Source organism: Balaenoptera ricei, chromosome 2 (genome assembly GCF_028023285.1).
Source record: "Balaenoptera ricei isolate mBalRic1 chromosome 2, mBalRic1.hap2, whole genome shotgun sequence".
Taxonomy (NCBI): domain Eukaryota; kingdom Metazoa; phylum Chordata; class Mammalia; order Artiodactyla; family Balaenopteridae; genus Balaenoptera; species Balaenoptera ricei.
In genome coordinates this window covers 61,324,882-61,351,035 of record NC_082640.1, presented here as the reverse complement: position 1 = coordinate 61,351,035, position 26,154 = coordinate 61,324,882, and the positions used below count along the sequence as shown (strand labels likewise).

The following is a 26,154-nucleotide window of genomic DNA, read 5'->3' as shown; positions in this document are numbered from 1 at the left end:
CAAGAGCAGACTTGAAGCAGCTGAAGAAGTGAGCCAACCATGAGGACCACGGGGGAGGGGCACGGCAGCGGAGTGGTCACCAGGGCAAAGGCCCTGAGGTGGCGGTGGGCCTGGTGTGCTTGAGGACAGCAGGGCGGCCAGTGTGGCTGGAGCAGAGTGAGCAGGGGAAGAGCGGGAGGTGAGGAGGTGGGGAAGGTGATGGAGAGAGAGGGACAGATCATTTGGCTTTGGCCTTAAAATTGTCATTGGAAGGTGGGCCTTTGTGGGTTAATCTGAAGATCCCACAAATGATGGAGTTGTGGGCTCATCACAGCCACATGTGGCAGCCAGCTGGGACCAGAATGGGAGTGGGGTCATCTAGCAGAGCTGGGTGTGGGGCATGATCTCTCATCTCCCCCCGCGGACCCCTCTCATCCCTTCCCTTCCCCCAGCTCTGCTTGTGATGTGTGCCCAGGGAGGCCGGGTCAGGCTGGGGTGGCACAGGAAGGTCAGTGCCCCCCGCAGAGGCTTCCTCAGCCTGGGAGGGTCTGGCTGCTAGTCTTTGAGGGCTTTGCTGTTACCAGGCCCTGCAGGAGTACTAAAAACCATGAGCAGGCAGACAAAAGGCTCTGGAGGCCCATGAAGCCCACCATGCAGCTAGGTTTGTTTGGAATTTAATGAAGGGCCCAAAGCCCAGCACACCCCTCTGTGCACACTCCCCATACCACCCCCCAGGCCTTCTGATTATCTGACCTATCTAATTCAGCAGCTCCAGACCCCTCGCCTGAGGAAACGCAGGCCCAGTGAGGGAAGGGCTTGTCTGTGGCCACACAGCAACTCAAGGCGAAAGCCCCGGGGTTCTGAGGCCCAGCTCAGGCTACCTTAGTAATCCAGACAGGGTAGTCACAGCCCAGAGGAGGTTGCTACCTGCAGCCCAGGCAATACACCACGTGCAGAGTGGGAAGGTGGACATCAAAACCCCCTGCAGGTGAGGTTGAAGCCAATGAGTTCTGGGGTTGAGTGTCTCCTCATCTGCTTACTAGCTGTGTGACGCTGGAGAAGTGTCTTAATGTTCCTGAGCCCCAGGACTTTTATTTGCAATACGATCATGGTTATACTTCGCTCAAGATTGCTGTGAGGCTGTCAGGGAAAAGTATAGCATTGTCCCCTGCCTGGAGCAGCCCAGGCAGCATCAGATGCTGCAGCAAGTTCTGGAGCCAAAATTCCTGGGTTCCCATCCCAGCCTGGTCACTTTACCAGCTGTGTGGCCTTGAGTAAGTTACTTAACCTCTCTGTGCCTCATTTTCCCAGCTGCAAAATGGGATTAATAATAGCCTTACTTCACCAGGTTGCTGTAATGATAAATGAATTCATCTACTTAAAGCACGTAGGCTAATGCCTGGCATAGGGTACATGTTAACCCCGGTCACAGCACAACTCCAGGGGGCGCCTTTCACATACATATAATGTACAGTGCACAACGTCCTCACCCTGACTATTTTGTCCTCTTCCCACTGCCCTCCCTTGAGTGAAAGTGGGTGAATGGGAAGCTACCAGGCGGCCCTGCAGGCCGGGTCCCCAGGGCAGACCCTTGCAGAGGCTCATCCCCGAACTGAGGCTGCCCTCTGACCACTGATCGCAGAGCCGTGGAGGCAGCGAAGCAGATGGGCGCTTTTAACAGCTTTTTAATGTGACGGAGCTCACTGAGCTTGGAGAGCAGAGGCACGTCAGGGGAGGCAGGGGAAGCTTTCAAGGTCAGCCAGCGTCAGCCTGACCTTGAAGCCGCGTCCCCTCCTGGGGAACAGCCCAGCCAGTTCCAGGAGCTGCAAGCCCAGGGGCTGCTGCGACTGGGACTCTGGGAGTTTCTCATTTGTCAAGGAGGCCCCGGGGGGCCTGAGCTGAGGGAAAGTATTAAAAGCAAACAAACAACAAAACAGCAGTGAAGAGGCATGAAACGGATTAAAGAGGTAGGTGGCTGGGGGACGAGGGGCAAAGCCGTACTAGGGATGCAGCCACGGAGCCCTATTCCTCCTAGGCTCTGGTGTCGGCTTCCTCTTCCTCTGTCACACGCCAGGAAAATCCCCCAAGCAGGAGAGCCGGGGAAGATAAACGACTTCCCTTTCATCTCATCTCCTTCTCACAGTCTCCTCAGCAGGACAGCTCTGCTTCCTTTGTCCTGCAGATTAATAGAAATCGGGGTCGGCTCCCTGAGAGATGGCTCAATTATCAGCTACCTCTACAGAGAGCACCTCGCTAGCCAGCCAGCCGGTGCTGGCTGCTGGCCCTTGCAAAGTGGGGCCGCCCACCAGGCCACCCTGCTCCCTACCCACATTCCCTAGATAGAGCTTAGCACCTTCACCACGCTCCCGGGGCCCCGCTGCAGGCCTGTCTAGGCAAGACAGGACCTTGGCCTTTCCCAGCTGCTGCTTTGAGCAGGTCCTTGGCTGATGGCCTCAACTCCCATGCGTGCTCCGAGCACTTTACAGCTCGGTGGTACTTCTACTCCCGTTGTTAGCCTCTGTAAGGTGGCGATTGTCACAGGTCCACTTTACACACAAGGAAACTGAGGCGCAGGGGGCTGGGACGATTTGCCTAGAGTTGCTCAGCCAGGGGGCAGGGGAGAGGGGAGTTGGAATTCAAATGCAAGGGTTGGTTCCCAGGCCTGAGCACAGCCCTCTCAGCAGTGGGTCAGGTTCTCAGGAACCCCAGGGAGAACAAGAGCAGGGGCGGCCCCCTCCCAACTTCCCTTCTGCCCAGAGTCTGGGCTGTGGCCAGGGCACAGTGGGGAAGGAGGGCCAGGCCCCTTCCAGGGAGAAGTCATGGGAAACTCAGGGCTTCAGCATCCTTCAGGCGTCCACTCCACGCCAGCGAAGCCCAAAGTGATGAGGGGATTTCAGGCCCCATGGACAGCTCTCTGACCTGGGAATCAGGCAGCCCTGTTCCAGCCCCAGCTCTGCCATGGGCTAGGATGGGCCTTGGACAGGTTCCTGCCCATCTCTGCCCCCAGTTCCCCCATCTGCGAAATAGAAGGTGGGGAGTATGGACTAGAAAATCCCTCTGGCTCACACGTGGAGGATCTGGCCATCCACTCACTCTAAACTGGCCCAGGTAGAGGCAGCGGGCGGAGGAGCTGAGGCCACGGCCCACGGCGTGGGAATTCAGGGACTAGGGTCTTGGCAGCAGCTGCAAGCCATCAGCAGAACCCAAACTTTCCCACAGATGCAGCCCAGCCCCCAGAGCAGGGCCCACAGTTCCCACTGCAGCCCTTCCAAGTGGAAACCACAATGTGTGCAGAAGCCAGGCAGAAAATAAACAGAAAGCAATGTCCCCAGGACCTCGAGGCCCTGGGCCCAGCCTGAGGCAGCCCAATGGAAGGCAGCTATGACCAGAGCAGATTCCTGCTGAGCCTGTCTGGACTAGCCTGGGGCCCTGAGGGAGGAGCCAGCTGCCTCCCTGCCCCGCTGCTCAGACCAGGAAAGTGCTCTGCTTCCCACTAAGAGCCGGGGGCAGAGAGAACAGGCCGGGTACCAGGAGATGGAGTCAGCCTGGTGCTGACTCACTGGATGGGGTAAGCCCCATGCCTCCCCGGGCCTCACTGTCCCCATCTGAACGCTGGGTGCAGCACTCCAGCTGCTTTCTGAAGTCCTTGCCAAGTGCTCAGAACTTGATCCTAGAACATGGCACAGGGTGGTCAGCTAAGAAGGGAGAAGAGAGAGGGCTGCCTGAGGGACTCTATATCAGGAGGGCTCTGTGTGGGCATTTAATCTAGGCCTCCTCCTCCACATACCGTTTTATAGATGAGGAGACGGAGGCGTTCCCAGGCCAGCCACACAGAGATGGAGTTGGGCTCCGAGTCCTGGCTTCGAGGTTCTGAGCCCAAGGTCTTGAGGAAACTCAGGCAGGCCCCGGCAAGTGCAGGCCAGGCTGGATGGTGGGGAGAGCAGTGGGGAGTGGACCGGTTTGTCCCCATCCTCTCCTCCCTCGCCCCCCAGCTTTTCTCCCAGGGCCTGGCCTGGCCTCTGGCTTGGGGCTTCTGTCAAGTGGAGAAGGAAGTGAAGGGGGGCAGGGAGCCAGCTGACATGCAGGACTTGTTCCCTGGGGATGAGGGGGTGGGTGAGCAGAGGGTGTGCGGGCAGCTTTCTTCCCAAGCAGAGGCAGAGCCCCCAGTCCTGTCCCCACCTCTGCCACCCCCATGCCACCTGACACTGCCTTGGTCATCCCCAGGCCTCCAAGGGACATACCACCACAGGCTTCAGAGTGTCACAGTCCCAACAAAAGTCCCTCAGGAGGACAGTTTTCTCATTCCTGGGCCATCCTGTCATGGAGGAGAGTCATTCCCACTTGACCACAGGGAACACCAGACTCACCTGTTTCACAGAGCTGGCGAGTGAAGCCCAAGGTTCAGACTCTGGCTTTCTAACTCCGAGTTCAGATCTGAACCTACACAAAAGGTATCTGCTTCAGCACCCAGCCCAGGCCCAGCAGACACAGAGAAGGAGTTCTTGCAGACCCCACCATCACTCCTACCTGGGCTCGGATCTTTCCAGGGCATGTCTTTCTGCCCATCTCCACACCCCACCCCCAAAGGGCTCCTTCTTGAGACCTTCAGAGGACACAGATGCATGGTGCACAGACCCACCTCCCTAGGAAGGCTGTCGGCAGCAGCTCCTAGTTCCATCTGCAGCTCCTGCTGCCCTGGAGTCAGGGCCTACAGCAGCCCTCATGGCCACATGGTCACAGGGAAGCATGGCCACACAGCCACAGAACTTGGAGCCAAGAGCCCTTCTCCCTGCTGAGCAGGCTAAAGCCTTAATCCCTTTACACAAAGCCCACTGAATCCTTCCTGGGGGGAAGGCGGTGGGGGCACAAATTGGCTTATTCCACTGATCCAGAGAGAGGCTCGCTCCCATGAGGACCAGCAGGTCCATCTCTGCACGCATCTGCAGGCTCCCTCTCTCCAGCACACACACCCTTCACTTCCCTTTGCCCACCTTGCCCCCAACACCCAGGCCTCCGGGGAGCCTTGCAGATTCAGGAATACGGAGACTCCACATGGGTACCTCTCACTGTGGTGGCTTCTCTTGTTGCAGAGCACGGGCTCTAGGTGCACAGGCTTCAGTAGCTGTGGCTAGCGAGCTCTAGAGTGCAGGCTCAGTAGTTGTGGCTCGTGGGCTCTAGAGTGCAGGCTCAGTAGTTGTGCTGCACGGACTTAGTTGCTCCACGGCATGTGGGATCTTCCCGGACCAGGGCTCGAACCAGTGTCCCCTGCATTTGCAGGCGGATTCTTAACCACTGCACCACCAGGAAAGCCCTCTGAGCCATTTGAGAGTAGCCTGCTTAATCGTTTTGTGATTCATCATGTAGTTGCATGTATCAGCAATTCATTCCTTTTTATGACTGAGTACTATTTCATTGTATCAATGTACCACAGTTTACCCATTGTTGATGGGCATTTGGGTTGTTCCTAGTTTTGGGTTATTATGAATAAGCCTGCTATGAATATTACCCCCCAATATTTCAGTGCATATTTCCCAAGAACAAGGATATTTTCTTGCCTCTGTTATCAAAATTGGGATATTAACATTAATAAAATATTATCTAATCTATAGACCTTCTTACTCAAATTTTACTAATTGTCCCAATAATATCCTTTATTAAAAAAAATTTTTTTTCTGGTCCAGGATTGGATCCAAGATCACAAGTTGCATTTAGTTGTCGTGTCTTTTAGTCTCATTTGATTTGAGATAATTCCTCAGCCTTTCTTTGTCTTTCATGAGCTTGACATTTCCGAAAAGTACAGGCTGTTTATTTTAATGAATATTCTTCACTTTGGGTTTGTCTGGTGTTTCCTCATGATTAGATTCAGGTTAGTGATTTTTGGCAGGATTATCACAGAAGTGACATTATGTTCTTCTTGGCAAATCATATCCGGAGGTACCTGATGTCTCTTTGTCCTATTTCTAGTGATACTAACTTGGGTCACCGGTTAAGGTAGGGTCTACTGCTATAAAGTTACTGCTTTTCCATTTGCATTTAACAAGTATTTTGGAGGGAGTCACCTGAAGACTATATGAATACCCTGTTTATCAAAATTTTCATCCACTAATTTTAGCATCCATTGATAATTCTTGCCTGAATCAATTATTACTATGATGGTGGCCAAATGTGATTTTTTCTAACCCCATAATTTCCTCTTTATTTATTAGTTCAAATTCTAATCTAAGGAAGAGCTTTTTCTTTCCCCCATGTATTTATTTATATTCATTATATTATATTTGTATGAACTCATGGATTCTTATTTTATTCAGTGGGTCATAATTCATTCCTATCACTATTTATTTTGATGCTTAAATTGTCCCAGATTTGGCTGGTGGAAGCCCCTTCAAACTGGCCCCTGTGTCCTTTTGACATTTCCCCATTATTCTCTGAGTATTTCCTCACTTTCAGACACATCATGTACTTGCCTAGGAATCAGCCATTTGCCAAGGAGCACTCGTTTATTTTAGCAGAGAATGGTCTGGCAGGTAGAATATCCATAACCATATCTATTTTAATATCTATTTATAAACTCGTGAGCTCATATTGTTACCTCCAATTCCTGTCCAATACCTAGAGGTCCATTCTCGTCTTCCCTGTTGCCATATTTGTAACTCACTTCTCCAACAGCGAGAAACCTAGATCCATGACTTTCATCATATCTACTCATTTGTTCAAGCCTAGGACACAAAGGAAGTCGTTTCAGAACTGCTAACCCATACCACAGTGGAAAACAAATCTGCTAGCTTGAGTCTGATGTTTTTGCAGCCCTCTCCTTCGACTGGGTGCATATAGCCAAAATATTGTGTTCAAAACTTCCTTAGGGTACTCTTTTTATTCAATTTTACTTATTTTTTGGCTGCTTTGGGTCTTCATTGCTGTGTGCGGGCTTTCTCTAGTTGCGGCGAGCGGGGGCTACTTTTCATTGCGATGCGCGGGCTTCTCATTGCTGTGGCTTCTCTTGTTGCGGAGCATGGGCTCTAGGTGCACGGGCTTCAGTAGTTGTGGCACGCGGGCTCAGTAGTTGTGGTGCACGGGCTTAGTTGCTCCGCGGCATGTGGCATCTTCCCGGACCAAGGCTCGAACCCGTGCCCCTGCATTGGCAGGCAGGTTCTTAACCACTGTGCTACTAGGGAAGCCCAGCAGGTGGATTCTTAACCATTGCGCCACCAGGGATGTCCTGTTAGAGTACTCTTTTTTCTCTTTCAGTATATTATTCATTTGAAATACAGTTAGGTTTGTTTGTGTTTGTATTTCATTTTAGGGATTTCCCCCCATCTTTTATTATTGTTATTATTTTATTATTTGAGTATGTAAAGCTTTAACATGGTTCCAAAAGTCAATTCTATTCAAAGAAGTTATACTGAGAACAGTACTCATATCCCTTCCACCCCATTCCCACCCAACCTCTGTGGGTAACTGATCTCATTAGTTTACCTTTCCTGTGCTTCTTTTTCCAAAATTAATCATATAAATTTTCTTATTTCCCTTTCTTTCTTCCACAAAAAGTTACGTGCTATAGGTATATTTTTGCACTTTGATTTTTTTCACTTAACAACACATTCTGGAATCACTCTATATCAGTTTATGGAGATTGTCCACATTATTTAAAAGGTTGCATGTTTATTGAAGAATAACATACACACAGAAAATGGTGTTAGAAGCTAGGGATTTCCAGGGGGCTGGTTACAGTGGGTGGGGGGTTCACTTGATTAGTTTTGCCTGGTTTGAATGTTGTATAAATAGGTTCATATAATATTCACTCTTTGGTGTCTGCTTCTTTTGCTCAGCATTATGTTTGGGACATTTATCCACCTGGTTGTGTGCAGTTGTAGTTTGTTCATTCATATTGCTATTTAGTATTCCATTGTATAAATATATTACAATATTTTTATCCATTATATTGTTTATGGGCAGTTGGGGATTTCCAGGGGTTTTTTTTTGTTTGTTTGTTTTTGCTTTATGGCTAGTGCTACTATGAACATTCTAGTACCTAGAATGTGTTTGGTCCATAGGGATAGAGTTGCTGGGTTATCAGGTATGCATATGTTCAGCTTTAGCAGATGCTGTTAAACACTTTTGTGAAGTGTTACTATACAAATTTACATTCCTACCAGTCATATGTAACTGTTCCAATTGCTCATTTCAATTCTGCTCCCAATTCTAACCTGTGGGTTTTCTTCCCCACACCAAGAAATTCTGTGACACCAGCTGTGTGTCCCACAATCCAACTCAGTTCTGACACTATCTACCTGGAGATAGCATCAAATCCCCACAGGGGCTCAGTCCTACAAGACTGCTCCCTGCCACCCACTTCAGGCGCCAGTCACAAGTTCAGTGCTTCTGACCTACCGGCTATAGACTGGAGGAGGTTCCAATGCCCCTTCCTTGGGTTCGATTAATTTTCTAGAGCAGCTCACAGAATTCAAAAAACATTTACTTACTAGAGTACTGGTTTATTATAAAAAGATATAACTCAGGAACAGCCAGATGGAAGAGATGGGAAGGGTAAGGTACGGGGGAGGGCATAGAACTTGCATGTTCTCTGAGTGTCACTCACCCCACACCTCCACATGTCCACCACACAGAAGCTCTCCAAACCCAGTCCTTTTGGGTTTTTTTTATGGAGATTTCATGACATAAGCACGATTGATTAAATCATTAGCCATTGGTGATTGAACCTAATCTGAGGCCTCTCTCTTCTCCCTGGAGGTTGGGGATGGGAGGGGGTGAAGGGAGTGGGTAGTTGGGACTGAAAGTTCCAACCCTCTAATTACACATGGTTGGTTCCTCTGGTGACCAGCCCCCATCCTTAGGTGATCTAGGGGCTTTCCAAAAGTCCCTTCAATAACGTAACAAAAGACATCTTTATTCCTCTCATCAGTTAGGAAATTCCAAGGATTGGAGAACTCTGTGCCAGGAACAGGACAAAGATGAAATATACCTTTCTTATTATAAATCACAATATCACACTCACAAACACCGGACCAAGAGCACTTTTTCCCTTTATCACCACCAAACTGGCCCCCAGTGAGAAGCAGCCTGGTGTAATGAAGGGGCTCTGGCCTTGGAATCAGAAGACCTGGTTCTGCCAACCTTGATTGGCTGAGTTGTGTGATCTTGACCTATCTAAGCCTCAGTTTTCTCATCTGTACAATGGGAATAATGGCCCTTGGCCTGCTTTTGCAGTAGACACATACTGACATCAGAAATGGCAGAGTCCCCAGGCCTCTTTTGTCCAAGTCTGGCTCCCTGCTTCATGGGCACCGGCTATACATAAGACAGGGATACACTCACCCACATGCCAATCTTATCTCTGCTTCTGTCCTGGATCTTTTTCTTCCTTCAATGGTATCTTATGGTTTCCTCCACCAGAAAGATTTCCCTGATCACCTCCATCTTTCTTGTCTATGAGGCTGCACCTAGACCAGAAAGAGCAACGATGGACCCAGGAGAGCACCCATTTGCCTTTGGCTTTCTCTATTGCCTGTGATCTGAGGTTGGTTTCCAGACAAACAGCTGGAGACCTGGGGACTGCCTGCAGCATCTCTGGGGCACTTTGCAAACTGCTGCGCTAGTGCTCTTTTGTGCAGTGCTAGAGGAGTTCATCAGAGCATTTTAGCAGATGAGAGACAGATAAACTCTCTTTGTGTACTTAGAATGGCCAAAGAGACATGCAAGCAGCTTCCATGTGCCTGTGTGTCAGTGAAGAAAGCAGAGCATCCTCAAGCAGGACTCCCAAATCCCCTCAGAGAGCCCACAGCAGGAGTGTATTCCTACATTTCCATCCCTCAGCACACCTGTATTATTCAGATCTGGGTAAGGCTTAGATTTGGAAGCCCAGCCCCTCATCCTCTCAAAGGAGGCGTTGAGTGTGGCACTGCGCAGGCCCTGGGCGGGGCTCTGAAGTGTGTCCTCTCGACGGTTCCCGATGCCCAGGACCTTGAGGGGAAGCTGAAACACAGACACAAACAACTATAACACAAACAACTATAAAGTGTGTTCCAGGAGACGCCCAGATGGCCTCTAACTAGAAGGCTGATGGGTAATGGGGTTATGCTGACAGTGAGGGAAGATGTTCCAGGCCAAGTTTACAGCCTTAGCACAGACACAGAGCTGGGGACCTGGGCATGTTCATGGGATGAATGATGAGGGCAGACAGGGGTTAGATCACCAAGGACCTTGAAAGCCTGGCTGATGTGGGATTTTATCCCATGGGTAATGGCCAGGGAGCCACTGGTCCTTTTGAGAGGGGTTAGTATGGGGTGATATAATCAGAGATGATCACAGATGCTCACCTGTGGAAGGCCCTGGGCCCACAGAGTCTCCCCAACCTGCTTCCACCATTTGAACTCCCTTCCTTAGGGACCCAAAGACTTTTCCAGGTCCAAGAGGCCCTGCTAAAGTAAAAACTCTGGATGCCAGTTCAAACCTTGATGTGATAAGCTGCTCAGCCTATGATCCTTAGAAAGCTCTGATTCCAGAGGCCAAGTCCAGACCATGTGTTTCTGAGGGTGGGTGTAGGGATGGGGGTGAAGGAAGTATTTGTTAAACATTCACCAGTGTCAGACTGTATGCTAAATGTTCTACGTTCAATATCTCACTTACCATTTGTAACAACTCTATTAGAAGGGGATTAGTCCCATTTTACAGATAAAGAAACTGAGGTCTGGGCAGGCTAAATTATCCACATAGTGAATCTGTCCACAAAGCCTGACCCTGTTATGATGCCCCAGGCAGGTGTGTGTGACATGTCTCCAGGAGTTTAATGAGAAGGGAAGTCTGGGCCTAGTGCCCACTTGGTCCTTGAGGTGCAGTCCTGAAGGCCTCCAAATGCTCTTCCCCATAGAGCTGCCCTGGCGATCTCCCCAACTGGGTGTGCCTGCCTGAAGGTGCAGGGTCGTGGTCTTTTTAAAGTACAAAAGAAGACACCAACACGAAGAGGGAAATTGTGTTCAAATTAGACACAGTTTTCTTGATGCCTCTGGAGTCCTCCCACTAAGGGAACACATTCTGCAGTATTTTGTGCTTTTAAAAAATGCTGCCATATTATGACATAGTATGAGTGTGTTTCGTGTTTGGTAATTGCAATCATTGTTGCTTTTGTTGTGGTCATCCATTTACAATGCTTGGTGTCAGTCTATTTATCTCTTGTAAAAATAAAATACAGTGTGTGTGTGTGAAAAAAACAAAAAACAAACAAACAAACAAACAAAAATGCTGCCAAATAATTCCTCCAACTGCCAGTTTGTGAAACAATATTCTCATGACTATCTCCAAGTAGCAGACACTGGGTGTCATTTCATGCAAAGGGTTGGATTCACTGGCAATTTCTTCAACAAGCACTCACTAAATGTCTGCTGTGGGCCTAGCACTTTGCTGGGCACTGGGAACATCAAAGTATGAGAAACTAGGTCTGGATGTGCCGGGGTCTCAGGGAAAGACGGACACTCCACAGGGTTAGAACCTTAGCAATAGAGGCTCGAGGTGAGTAGTGATTAGCTTTGCAGTGACGGGGTTGGCAAGGTAATAGGAAGGATACAGGCCCCTTGTGGGGAATTCAGATAGCTAAGTGGCCTGGGCCAGGCCCTCAAGGAACATGAGGTTTTCTAGAACTGAGGTAAAGGATGACGGTGGGGAAGAGAATTCCGGAACAAAGACTGGCTTGAGTGAAGGAAAGGAGAAGGGACTAAGAGAGGCCGGAAGATGAGGTGGCCCTTCTGGAGGGGCTGCGGGGAGACGGCCTTGGCCCCGCTAGTCCCACAGCAGTGACGCACCCAACGCCCCACCTTAGTTCCCTCTACTCTGATCCTCACATGCAACCTTTGCTAGACCTTTGCGTTTTCCCACACAACCAAGCTCTTTCTCACCTCTGAGCCTTTGCTCATGCTGTCCCCTTTTCCTGGGATGCCCCCACCCCGTTCCTCTTCTTCCCCTGGCAGACACTGTCTGATGTTCAGCCTGGCCCTCACCTCCTCGTAAAGCCTCAGATAGAGATCCGTGCCCTCCCTGTGGCTCCGACAGCACCCGCCCCTCCCCATCCCTCCGAGGTCACAGTGTTGTTTGTTTTCTTGTCTGTCTCCCTCACTGGATGGTGAGTGACTTTGGGGAAGGAGCTGGGTGTTGGACCCACGATGAGTCATGAATTGGGGGATGGTGCGTGAACGAGCTGGGAAAAGTTCACAGCATGGACGATGCCGTTGTGTCCATACTCTAGCTTCTGTTTGTTCTGCAACCATGTAAAAGTCATCTATTTTTCATCAAAAGAGAAAATGAAATCAGAGCACCATCAGTTTCTCTAATCTGTTTTCCTAAGCAGCGTTCACACTCTGCCCCAGTGTCTAGGGGTTCCTAAGTGACCATGACCCTTTAGGCTTTTCCACCGCTTCTCTGAAGCCTCCCTGGATGGCCCAGCCACAGATCTCCAAGCCACAGCCAGTCACCTCACTGGAATCCAAAGGCCCTGGAGCTTCCTCTCTTCCCCACACGTTTAAATGGGATCTGGCATTCCCCAGAACTCCACCCCAGCTCTCTCTCCTCTTGCTCTCCACTTTCGGTTTCTCTGTTTCTTCCACAACCCTGACACCACAGCCTAGATACATGTTCCTTCTGAAACCTCCACCTCATTTTCTGAAATGGTGGCCCCAGGTTCATGCAGATATGTTCTGTTTCACCTGCAGTATCTTTAAGTGTTTAAATTGGTTGCTTAACATTTGAAAATCAGCAGATTTCTATGAGTGAGTTCACTTCATGATAATTTTTCAAGCTGTACACTTAGAGTTCATGTACTTTTCTGTATGTATATTTCAATTAAAAATATTGTTTTAATCTGCAGATTTCAAAATCCTGAATCCCACCTTTTCTTGAACACTTGGGCTGCACTGCCGGACCTTTATTCTACATGAGCTTTGGCTAACAGCTGCCACCTTCACAAAAGATATGACCTCCCCATTTTGCTGCAGTCTCCACCACTCTCTATTCTACTCATGGCTGCTTTCCTCATTTGTGCACCTGCCCCTAGAGTAGGCATTTAAGCCAGTTCTCTCTGTGTTCTCCAAAGCTTTATTTCCCACTGCCTCCTGGATGTTCCATGGGTACCTCAAACTCAACACATCATGACTGAGCTCACGTCCTCTTCCCCTGTGCCCCAAACCTCTTCCCCTCCAGTATTCCCAGTCCTAAACGATGAATCACAACCCATCCAGTCACCGAAGGCAAAGGCCTGGGCATCTCTGGGACTCCTGTCTCTCCCTCATCCTACTAACGATTCATCAACAACCCTGACGGTTCTGCAAACCTGCCCCCTGCCTGAGCCAAGCCACCGTCATCCCTGGCTGGGACCACAGGAGCCTTGTGACTGGTCTTCCTGCCTCCACTCCTGCCCCTCAAATCTGCTGAGCCCTCTGCAGCCAAAAAGGTCTTTAAAATGCAACATGATCGTGTCACTTCCTGCTTAGACCTTTTTGATGGCTTCCTCTTTTTCTTGGGGAAAAACCCAAACTCCTTATAAGGAAAAAAATCCATACTCTACAAGGGCCTAGAACCAAGGCCTGTCTCCCTTCCAGCCTCTTCCCACGCCCTCCCCTATTTTCTCTCCATACCATACATTCTCACCATATTTCAGCTCATTACCCTCCATATTTTTTCATTTTTTTAAAACAGGAGACATGATCTTTATACAGTAAACTGTACACATCTTATGTTACAGCCTGATTGATTTTCTTCTCCAATTTTTTCATTGTGATAAAATACTTTACATAAAATGTACTATATTAACCATTTTAAGCATACAGTTCAGTGGTATTAAATACATTCATAATGCTGTATAACCATCACTACCATCCACCTCCATAACTCTTTCATCATGTATAACTGAAACTCTGTACCCATTAAACAATAACTCCCCATTTCCCTGTCCTCCCAGCCCCTGGCAACCAGCATCTACTTTCCATCTCTATGAATTTGACTCCTCTAGGTACCTCATATAAGTGGAATCATAAAGTACTTGTCCTTTTGAGACTGGCTTTCTTCACTTAGCATAATGTCCTCAAGTTTCATCCATGTTGTAGCATATTGCAGAATTTCTTTCCTTTTTAAGGTTGAAGAAAATTCTGCCATATGTGTAAATATGGTTTGCTTATTCATTCATCAGTCACTGGGCACTTGGGTTGCTTCTATGGTTTCAGCTTGACTGATTTTTACACATGTAAATAGCCATGTAACCACTACTCAGACTGAGGCATAGAACATTTCAGCACCCCAGAAGTCTCCTTCATGTTCCTTTCAGGCAACATCTACCACCCCCATTATTAAACCAACTTCGCTATAGGTTAGCTTTGCCTGTTCTTGACCTTCATATAGATGAAATCATATAGTATGTGTCCTTTTGTGTCTGGATTGTTTGCTCAACGTTATGCCTGTGAAATTCATCCATGTTATTGTGTGTATTAGTAGTTCATTCTCATTGTTGTGTAGTATTCCACTGTATAAAAATATACCACTATTTATGCCTTCCACTATTAATAGGCATTTGGGTAGTGTTATGGGCTGAATTTTGTCCTGCCAAAATTCATGGATTGAAGCCCTAACCACCAATGATATTTGGAAATTGGACCTTTAAGGAGGTCATTAAGGTTAAATGAGATCACAAGGATGGGGCCCTAATCCAATAGGACTGGTGTCCTTATATGAAGAGAGAGAGACATGGAAGTGCTGGTGTACAAAGGAAAGGCCATGTGAGGACACAGCAAGAAGGTAGCCATCTGCAAGCTAAGGAGAGAGGTCTCATCAGAAACCAACCCCACTGGTACCTTGATCTTGGACTTCCAGCCTCCAGAACTGTGAGAAAATACATTTCTGTTGTTAAAGCCACACAGTCCATGGTATTCTGTTACGGCACCCTGATTAGACTAATACAAGTGGTTTCTAATGAGGGTCTATTACAAGAAAGCTACTTAAATATTGTTCTACATGACTTTTGGTAGACATAGCACTTACTTCTGTTGAGTATGTCTCCTGGAGTGGGTCACAGAGTAGATGCATTGGTAAAAAGAAAGAGAGGAAGAAAGAAAGAAAGAAAAGGGGAGGGAGGGAGGGAGGGAGGGTGGAGGGAAGGAAGGAAGATGACAGCAAGAAAGAAAAAAAAGAAAGAAAAAGGAAGGAAGGAAGGAAGGGAACTTATTTGTCTCACAAAACCACATTACAACCAGTGAAGTCAGGATGCTATATTACTACCATCTAATCTATAGACCCAATTCCAATTTCACCAATTATCCCAATACTGTCCTTTATATTAAAAGGGTCCTGTCCACAATCACATGTTGTGTTTAGTTGTCAAGCATCTTTCGTCTCCTTCAGTCTGAGACAGTCCCTCAATCTTTACTTTCATGACTTTGACACTTGTGAAGATTACAGTCTCGTTACTTTGTAGAATGTCTCTCAATTTGAGTTTACCTGATACTATTCATCTTTGGCAGGAATATCACTGAAGTGATGCTGTGTTCTTCCCACTGTATCTTAACAGTTTGCACCTGGTCAATTTGTCCCATTACTGGGGATATTAACTTTTAACACTTGGTTAAGATGGAGTCTGCCAGGCTTCTCCACTGTTAAATTAATTAATAAGAACAACAAATAAATATTTTGTGGGAAGAGAGTTTGAGATTATGTAAATATCCTGTTCCTCATGATAATTTCACCCAATAGTTTTAGCATCCATTGATGAGTCTTGCCCGAATCAAATATTTCTACAATGGTTGCAAGATGTGGTTTTTCTAATTCCATTATTCCTTCTACATTTATTAGTTGGCATTCTACTCTAAGGAGGAGGTTTCTCTTCTCCCCATTTGTTTACTGATTTATTTATTTATGTGAATACAGACTGATGAATGCTTTCATTATTTATTTTGATGCTCAAATTGTCCCAGATCTGGGAATTGGGAGCCCTTCAAGTTGATTTTTGTGTCCTTTTAAAAATTTTTTTTAAATTGTGGTAAAATACACATAAAATAAAATGTATCATTTACATATTTTAGTGTACAGTTCATTTGTATTAAGGACACTTGCGTTGTTGTAGCACTATTACCACTAATCATCTCCAGAACTCTTTCCTTTTTTCAGGGAGACCCAAGCCCACGTAAGGAGGAGGTTTTTTTTTATACTTTATTTATTTTTCATTTTGTTTATTCATTTATTTATTTATTTTTGGCTGCGTTGGGTCTTCGTTGCCGCACGCGGGCTTTCTCTAGTTGCAGCCAGAGAGGGCTACTCTTTATTGTGGTGCTTGGGCTTCCCATTGTGGTGGCTTCTCTTGTTGCCAAGCACGGGCTCTAGGTGCGTGGGCATCAGTAGTTGTGGCACGTGGGCTCAGTAGTTGTGGCTCATGGGCACTAGAGTGCAGGCTCAGTAGTTGTGGTGCACGGGCTTAGTTGCTCCGCAGCATGTGGGATCTTCCCAGACCAGGGCTCGAACCCGTGTCCCCTGCATTGACAGGTGGATTCTTTTTTTTTTTTTTTTAGAATCTTCCCTTTGTTCTTGGGTTTTGGAAATTTCACAATGACATGTTTAAGTGAGGGCATTTTTCGGTTCTTCAGCTCTGGGATATTCTCTTGATTATTTGCTTGATTATTGATTTAATTAATTAATTAATTAATTAGTTTGTTTTTTGTGGATTCTTAACCACTGTGCCACCAGGGAAGTCCCTCCAGAACTCTTTTCATCTTACAAAATTGAAACTCTGCACTCATTATACTCCCAGCCCCTGGCAACCACCATTCTCTCTATTTCTATGACTGTGCCTATTCTAGGCACTTCTTAGAAGTGAAACGATATAGTATTTGTCCTTTTGTGACTGGCTTATTTTACTTAGCATAATGTATTCCAGGTTCATCCATGTTGTAGCGTATGTCAGAATTTCCTTCCTTTTTAAGGCCTAATAATATCCCACCATATGTATGACCACATTTTGTTTATCCATTCATTCATCAATGGGACACTTGAGTTGCTTTCACCTTTTGGCTATTGTGAATAATGTTGCTGTGAACGTGAGTGTACAAATATTTCTTTGAGTCCCCTGCTTTCAATGCTTTTGAGTATATACCCAGAAGTGAGATTTCTGGATCATATGGTAATTCTATTTTCAATTTTTTGAGGAACCACCATACTGTGTTTCATAGCAGCTACACCAAGAGTCAAAAAATGTTTCAGTTTCTTTACATCCTTGCCAATACTTGCTATTTTTGGTTTTTTGATAGTAGCCATCTTAATCCTGGTGAGGTGGTATCTCATTGTGGTTTCGATTTGCATTTCTCTAATGATTAGTGACATCGAGCATCTTTTCATGTACCTGTTGTCCATTTGTATATCTTCTTTGGTGTAATGTCTATTCAGGTTCTTTGCCTATATTTTAATTGGCTTGTTTGTTTTTTTGTTGTTGAGTGTAGGAATTCTTTATATATTCTGGATATTATCTTGTTTCCTTTTGACACGTCCCCATGATTCTTTGAGTACTTTCCAACTGAAACCATAAGATGTTTCAGATGTTCTACTACATACCCTGCCTCACCCCTGGAAGCAGCCATTTCTCCAAGGAGCCCTGGTTTCTTTTAGTGGAGAATGGCATTTAGAAGCAGATCTGGGTTCCAGGTTTGCACATTGCTCCTGTGCGGGGGTGGGTGGGGGGGGGGAGCTGCTGTTCCTGGGCTCTGTCCGTGGTCAGAGCTAGAGAACATGTGTGTGTACTTATATTTATTTCTATATCCATATATTGAAAACCATAAGTCATATCAATAACTCTATTTCCAATCCACCACCGCAGGATTCATTCTAGCTTCTCCCCTTTGCATATTTGCAACTTCCTTCTCCAACAGCAAGAAATCTGGCTCCCACCACCCTCGATATATTTACTTATTGCTCAGTCCCTCTGTATGTAGTCAATCTCCTGACCCCAATGGCTGCCACTTCACTTGGCCATCTCCTTGCTTCACCCCAACCCCGCCCTGCTGCCTTCAACAAGTATTAGGAAAGGGGTAGGGGTCCTAATGTCTTTTTTAGTGAATTATTCAATTATTCAGGAAGGAAGGACTGTGTTGGGCTTTGAAGAGTGGGTGGACAGCTTCTGTGCATTTCTGCCCTATGTAATTAGCTGAAAGCTCAGGGACTGGCCTTTAATGGCCCCCAGGGCTGTGACTTCACCCCTGCTTCAGTGTTCCTGGGAGGCTCCGGGGCTGGCCCCTGGTGCAGGGATGCCCATCAAACCATAACGACCCAGTCTGCTCTGGCTCTGCACTTGTAAGGCTGGATGAATGCCGGCAGCTGCTGGAGGTGGCGATGCTGCCCTGGGCCCACTCAGCACCTGAACCCCACCCAGAGCCCCTGGACCTGGCAGGGTCAGGCACGTTGCTGGGGCCTTGGGCCTCCCCAGACAGCCAGGGGAACCTGGGCAGGCTGATCCCAGGAGGTCAGGCTGGAAACTGGAAGAGATTCATAACTGATACAGAAGCTCTTAGCTGAGCGCCACCTCCTCCCTACCTTCCCCCCAACCCATGCATTTAAGCTACACGTTAGAGGTCCAAATTGTTTAAAGGTTTCCCAGTCATTCCAGCCACCAGAATATGAAAGGTTTTGCCTGCCATCGTATTCCAGCCTCTCCACTAACACAGGGACCTGGGGTGGGGTGGGCATGTCTGTCCAAAAGAAGCCCTGCTCAGGCCCACCACTAGGTTTCAGCCATCCTTGGCAGCCAGGCCGACCCGTGCCCAGCCTGTCTCTCAGCCCAGGGAGGCCGTAGGCATGAGAGCTCACTGAGACCTGCCACGTGCAGGGCCTTCGGGGGGCAATGGGAAGAGCTCCCATCCTAAGGGATCTCACAGTCCATTGGATGTCACAGATCCCCACCCAGGCAGGAAGCAGAAGCCCTGCCCTGTGCACCCAGAGGTGCCCTGCCAGGGACTAGGGCTGAGGGAGCAAGCACCCCGAGGGTGCTGGAAGCGGTGAGGGGGATGGAAAATCTGGCAGAGGATCCCCAGAAAGGCGGGTCAGGCTTTCCAACAGATGACTGGGGTACATTTACCTGGGCCTGAACCTTATATAATTTGGGGGGCTCTGAAAGATAAATAGTACAAAATTATGAACAGAATTGATACAGGATCTTGGAAGATGTCCTGAAACTTGAGCTTCATTAGCTGACTTGGAAAGCTCCTCCTGGCTCTCAGCCTGTCCTCACCTGGAGGTTCCTGGCTGTTCACGACTCCCCAGGCCTCATGTCCCCAGGAAGACTTTCAGAGCTGGCTAAGGACCCTCCTCTCTATTCCAGAGCATGTAGTTCTGTTCATTTTTCTCTCTCCCCTTCTAGAGTTCTTAAGGGTAGGTACTCTGTCTTCCTTACACTGTCTCTAGTAGAAAGCAAGTGCTTAATAAGCATTAGTAGAACAAATAGAAGAAAGGAAGGAAGTAACAAGATTTTGTTAAGGGGAAAGATACTTTAAACTTTAATTATGTGCCAGGCAACTTCCATGTATTATTCTGTTCTAATAATCCCAACAACCCATTCTCCCATTTTACAGATAGGAAAACTGAGATTTAGGGAGGGGAACTACTTGTTTGACTTGCCCAGATAGTAAGTGAAGGGGCCTAGATTTGAACCTGTTCTGCCAGACTCCAAAGCTCATGTCCTTTCCCCCTGTGGGTGATACAGGGGAGTGGGGTATCAGGCAGGAAGGGGAAGCTGGAGAAACCATGTCTTACCAGAAAGGAGACTGGTTAGTGGCCAGAAAGGGGAGCATGGGAACCAGGTGGGAAGTGGGGGGTGGGAGCAGGTATGGGACACACACTCAAGAAAGAAGCAAGGTGGTAAGAAGCCAATTGGAATCCAGTCAGGGAGTGCCCCCCCTCCCCTCTCTTAGAAAAATATGACCCCCTGTGGCTCTATAGCGACTGAGGTCAATTCAGTTCAGAAAACTGGAACCAACATTTCCTGAGTGGCTGCCATGTATGTGGGCCTGGGTGCTGGGCAAGCAGACTGATTCTTACCCGGAGAGCTTGAGTAACTGCTGTCACATTCAGCAGAGGGTGTCAGTAGCCACAGGAGGCCCAGCCAGCGTGCCAAGTGTGTTCAGAGTAGGCGTGATCCTGTCTGGTCATGGAGTGGCTTCCTGTTGGAGGGCAGAGAGGAAGGAGATCTATGGAACTTGGAAGTGAGTGCACAGCACTTTACAGTTTACAAAGCACGTCAGTGTGTGTAGTTGTCCCCAAGAGTAGGTAGGGAAGTAGAAACAACTGTATCCCCTGCGTGGCAGACAGAAGGTACACAGTTCATCTTTGCTAAGTTAACAAAAGGGCCATAGAGTCCAGGAAGAATCTCCCTGAAGGACCTGTAAGGCGGGCCTGGGCAGGGTCAGATGAAGACCTCTATTTAGGGGACCTAAGCCTGGAAAAGTATAAAATGCCCCCGCTTACAAATTACAAATTAAAATAAAGCTAGTCCTAAATCACAAAATAAGAGAAAGGAAGTCCTACAATGGTCTGAGCTTTTCCACTATGACTCTACGATGATTTTTTAAAATGGATCATTTCTCCAAAACTTCTCATTTGGGGTGTGCCCTGCTTTGCTGGTGCCAAGGCACATACGAGGCGTGGCCCATCCAGCCCTAGCTTGGAGACTCCACCTCTTACTGACTTTAGTGTGAACTCCTGGAGATAGGACCTTGGAAATGCAGACTCATGCCCAGCTGAGGGGTCCAGCAGGTGACATCATCACTCAGCAGCCCTGTACGTTCGGATCAGCCACTGACTCTCTGTGAGCTTCAGCTTCCTTATCTGCACAGTGGACGCTAGTAGCTACGTTGCGGGACTGGGCATGAGGGAAGATGAAATGAGGAATGTAAGGGCCTAGCTCGGGATCTTGTGCACAGTGTCTGCTCAGGGAGCACCGGGCAGGTCCTTAGCTTTCAGCAGCTCCCACCAGAAGCAGGCCTTGGCTGTGATGGAGCAGAATCTGGAAGCCAACTGAGTTAGAGGGGGTGGGGCGGCAGCGCCTGGCCTGGGAGCCGGGGTCTCTCCCACACCTGACCTAGCCAGCCGGCTCGGCCTTAATTCTTGGCCTGAGAGGGGCCTTCAGTCCTTGGACCTGCCCCTCTGTCCTCTGGGCCACACGGAGGGGATTAGTCAGGAAGTGTGCACAATGGGCTTATTGTTATTGGAGTAATAGCTTTGGAAATGAAGAATTCCAGGGGTGGGGCGGGAGTGCTGAATGTTACTCAAGATTTTAGGGAAGCTTTTTTCTGAGGGAAACATACTCAGAGGCGTGCTTTGGGTGGCCCATCCAAAAGCAAGCTCTCCTCGACCTGCCCCTCCTCTACTGACTTACACCCCCTATACGCGGCATGACCCCCTCAAATTCTCTGTCACATTTCCCCTGCCTTTGACCACCCCTGGGCCTTCACACCCTCTCTCTGTTGCAGGACTGCCCCAGGCTGTCAGAACCACTCTGCCTGTAACCACCCAGAACAGGAAGTGCCTGGAAATTTATGTCCTCCAAGGACTGGCGGTGCAGAGGTATCAATACCCCAGCTCTCTTTGCCCCTGATTGGGACAGCTCTGAGGTGCCCCCAGAAGCTCCGCATGGGATTGGGCCAAAGTCACCCTCTGCGCAGCTTCCCTTGAATCTATATTCTTGCTTGGCTTCTTTCTCTTTGCTTACCTGTCCCACTTCCCCATTCCTCTGCTGTGCTTTTCTCCTTGAGAGCTTTCTGATAAATCACTGTCACACAAATTCTGCTGCGTTCAGTCAGCCTCATGGGAACACAGGACCAGGCACAGCCGAGGGAGGAGTTTGGGAGAGGGAGCTGTGTGTGATGTGTGTGCCCGGTTGGCCTCTGTCCTTACAGAGCGGCAGGGGGCAGGAGGAGGAGGAAGGGGCTCACCTGTCTCCTCTGTAGCCCTGAAGTGGATGGAGGTGCTGACTGAGCTTTCTGATCGCATAGAGTGGGCCTGGACCACACGCCCATGGGGGACAAGGCTGGGATTTTAGGTCACCTCCTTCTTCAGCAGAGAACTTCTGCGAGAGTCTGGGAGCCACCCATGTGGCATGGAGCAGGGCACACCCATCGCACAGGTGTGAGGCCAGCCATCGCGAGGCAGGTGGGGCAGGGCAAACTCCGTCTTTCAGCGGCCCTTCTCAAATCCTTGGCGCCCTTCCCAGAACTCCCACTCTGGGGGGGAAGAGAAGAATAAATTGTGTTCTAGGTGCCCAGCAACAAAGGCAAAGTGACTGAATGGCAGTAATGAATAGCACGAGCAGGGAGTCAAGAGGGCAGGCGCAGGCCTGGAGCCTGAAGGAGCACAGAGACAATAAACAAGATTGCTACGGAGATCGGAGATCCCTTCCCTCCTCCTCCAACAGAAAACACCTGCAGGCCTAAGGGAGGGGAGCCTACCAGCCAGCAAGGGCGGAGGCAGGGCGGTGGAGTGGTTAGGGCCCGCCCCTTAAAGCCACCCTGAACCAAATCGAGACCCTTGCTGTTCTTGAACCTTCGCCAGAACTCCCCAGAGAAGGTCGGCCAGGATGGGGTCGGGGGTGGGTAGGTAGGGTTACGAGATAAAATACAAGACACCCAGTTAAATTTGAATCTCAGAGAAACAATGAATAATTTTTAGTATAAGCTTGTCCTCAACATTGCATAGGATGTACTTATACTAAAAAATTATTCGTTGTTTCTCTGAAATTTAAATTTAACTGAGTGTCCTGTATTCATTAAGCAATATATTTTTTTCCCCTAAATCTAGCAACCCTAGCGGGGAACAAAATGGTTGAAGAAACAGGATGTTTATCCCAGCAGCTGGCCGACACCGGGGGACAGGTGCCTTGGCTTTCAATTTCAGAAGGGTTGTCCTGCGAGAGAGTTTCATCAGAGGATGAAAACAATTATATTTTGAAATAGCAGCTATATGGTCTGTTCTAGAAGAGAGTAAGTAGCAGAAAAAAGATACAGTGTTGGTTTCAGGTCTGACCCTGCCACCAGCTTCCATGCAACCCCAAGTAAGTTCTGCCTCTGAGCCTTGGTCTACCCATCTGTGTTCTCTGTGGACATGCCCTCTGATCCCACAGGCCCTGCGGACCATACCAGCCTGGTTTCTTTCCTTATTCCCATCACATTTCTCCAGCATGACTGCCCTGAGTTTCTGGAACATGGCCTGGTAAGGATGTAGAAACCAGTGTGTCTCCCTGGTTCTCCTGCCTGTGGACGTGGGAGCAAAGAGGATGAAGCAGGGCCCTGAGACCAGGCCCACGGGACTCATCATGCTGCCCAGACATGGCCCTGCAAGGGTCTTGCTCCAGTTAGCCCAGCATCTGGCCACTGGGCAGCCCTGCGCCCCCTCCTGGAGGAGAGATGCTTCTGTGTGGCCACTGGCTTCAGGATCAAGCGTTAGTGGAGGCTGAGGCCCTTCACCTTGGCCCTGGAAGCCTCTGCCAGCTTAGCCTTGTTGAAGAGGGCAAAGCCTCAGAGGAGATTCCCAATTCAGGCCTTGCTGGCCAGAACCTGTGGCCATCTGGAGCTTAGGTCCAGAGCTAGAAGGGCACTTGCAGGCCATTCACACCTACCCCTCCCCACTATGCACACGGGGGAACCAAGGCCCTGCAAGTGGAAGGCATTTGTCCAAGGCCAGTCCAGGACTCCATGGACAATCAGGGCTCACAGCCCCTGCTCAGTGCTCAGCAGCCTGCCACACATGACGCCAAGCCTCAGAGTCAACTCATATATACTGTGCCAGGCACCCCCAGGAACACGTAAACCCCCAATAACCCGGCAGAGATGTCCCAGCCCCTGTTGCTTCACTGTGCCCATGTACACATGAGGCAAAGGAGGCTCGCAGAACTGCAGATACTTGCCTGAAGCTGGTGAGTGGCAGGGCTAGCATTTAACCCCAGGTCCCCACCTGCAAATGCCTGCTCCCTCTGTCCTCTCCTCTGTTTGTCTGTTCATCGAGCTCTCTGCTGCTGGTTTTCCCCAAGGCCTCCCAGGCTTCTCCTGCTGAAGCCCTCCTTTCATCATTGCCCCCTAACGCCCCTCCAGCGCTGCACCTCACCACACCCCACCTTCCACCCCAGGACTCTTGGCATTTGCACAGCTCTCTAGAGTTTACAAAACCTGTCCCAGTATATTATGTCACGTTGGTTTCCCCAGCTGAGGCTCCAGACGCAGCAGGGAGCACCTGCGCCTCTCGGGCAATTACCCTTGAGAGGCCAGAAGGCGCACCCATGTGCAAAGCGTTCCTTGTAAAATGTCAGGCTGTTCCCAGCAAACAGAAACGCGCCGAGCCAGCTCAGCGATCGTGGGGAGGATCCCAGGAATTAAGGCCTCCCCGGCTGCAGCTCATCACCTCTCTTTCCTTGTAAGCATCAGGCCACTTCTCAGCACCTGCATGGAGAACAGAAGACCCTGCTCATCTGCCGCCCCGGGAGCTGCAGACTGGGAGTCTGGCTGCTGCTCCTCAGTCCTCCCGGCCCCAGATCCCCGTTAGGCCAGGCACGTGGTCCCGTGGCTCCTGCAGACATCCACCTGTGCCAGCTCCAAAAGGGCCCCAGCTGAGGACTCCTGACCAGTGGGGCAGGACTTAGTTTCTCTTTAGTAAGTCTTTCCTTATCAAGCTTTCTCTAGATCTCCAGAGACCTGTGTGCCCAGAGCGGAGGTGCTTTTTGCCAAGTCCTGGCTCAGCATAGAGTACACTGGACTTTGAGTCCAAAGACCTAAATTGAAGTCCCGGCTCTGCCACTTGTGAGCTACATGTCTGGCAGGGCTACCATGCACAGCTGCACAGGTTGTGTACTATGGCTCTTCAAAGTGGGGTCCAGAGACCGGGCAGCAGCCTTATCACCTGGGAACTTGTTAGAAATACAGAATCTTGGGCCGCACCTCAGAGTGAATGAGTCAAAATCTGTTTTAAGAAGATCCCCAGGTGATGATCCAAACATTAAAGTTTGAGAGTCACTGATGTATAACGATCCCGGGGAGCACCACTCACACAGGCCACGATGTGAGTGACACCCCTGGAGTCCGGCAACATGCTGGCCATGCTCAGCCAAATCCTCTTTGGGTCTCACTTCCTGGTCTGCCAAATGTAGATAATAACACCTTTCCCTCAGAGGTGCTGTGAAGCTGGAATGAGGAATGAACCTGAGAGGGCTGGTGCCCAAGGTGGGGGGCTCAGGTAGTCACTCACCCCTGCCTCTCCTGGGAGGTGAGCTTGGGAATTCTCACCACACTGAGGGCTTTTAGGAAAAATAAGATCCTTAGGCTGAGGAGCTAAAAAAGGATTTTAGGGAATCCTCTGCTCAAGCAGATATCCAGTTTTCACTCAGCAGTTTTACAGATGATTAAACCGAGGAAAGAGAGGTGAAATAGCAAAGCTGATGGTCAGTGGCTGAGCTGAGATTGGACCCTGGGGCCTTTTTTACCTCGCTGCTGCTTAAGTCCAGGCAGTCTCCTAAAACTGTTCTTGTAACTTATCCATCTATGCCTGTCCTCAGCACCTCATGGAGATAAACTGGAGGGACCTGGATGAAATTTACATCTTTTAAAGATAGAATACCTAAGCAAGGGACTTCCCTAGTGGCTCAGTGGTTAAGAATCCACCTGCCAGACGTAGAGAGTGGACGTGAGGACATGGGGAGAGGGAAGAATAAGCTGGGATGAAGTGAGAGAGTGGCACGGACATATTACACTAGCAAATGTAAAATAGATAGCTAGTGGGAAGCAGCCACATAGCACAGGGAGATCAGCTCGGTGCTTTGTGACCACCTAGAGGGGTGGGGTAGGGAGGGTGGGAGGGAGACGCAAGAGGGAGGAGATATGGGGATATATGTGTACGTATAGTTGATTCACTTTGCTATACAGCGGAAACTAACACAACAATGTAAAGCAATTATATTTCAATAAAGATATTAAAAAAAAAAAAAAAAGAATCCACCTGCCAATGCAGGGGACATGGGTTCAATCCCTGGTCTGGGAAGATCCCACATGCTGCGGAGCAACTAAGCCCACGAGCCACAACTACTGAGCCCATGTGCCACAACTACAGAAGCCCACACGCCTAGAGCATGTGCTCCGCAACAAGAGGAGCCACCGCAGTGAGAAGCCCGCA

The 26,154-nt window shown here is 48.9% G+C and overlaps 1 long non-coding RNA gene across 1 annotated transcript; it reads left to right on the top strand.

Moving 5' to 3' along the window:
* The first annotated feature begins 1,804 nt into the window (after positions 1–1,804).
* Positions 1,805–23,314, top strand: LOC132360368 (uncharacterized). Its single transcript, XR_009501081.1, has 3 exons — positions 1,805–1,946; positions 21,474–21,567; positions 22,798–23,314. It is a non-coding gene; the product is annotated as an uncharacterized LOC132360368 (long non-coding RNA).
* The last annotated feature ends 2,840 nt before the right edge of the window (positions 23,315–26,154 follow it).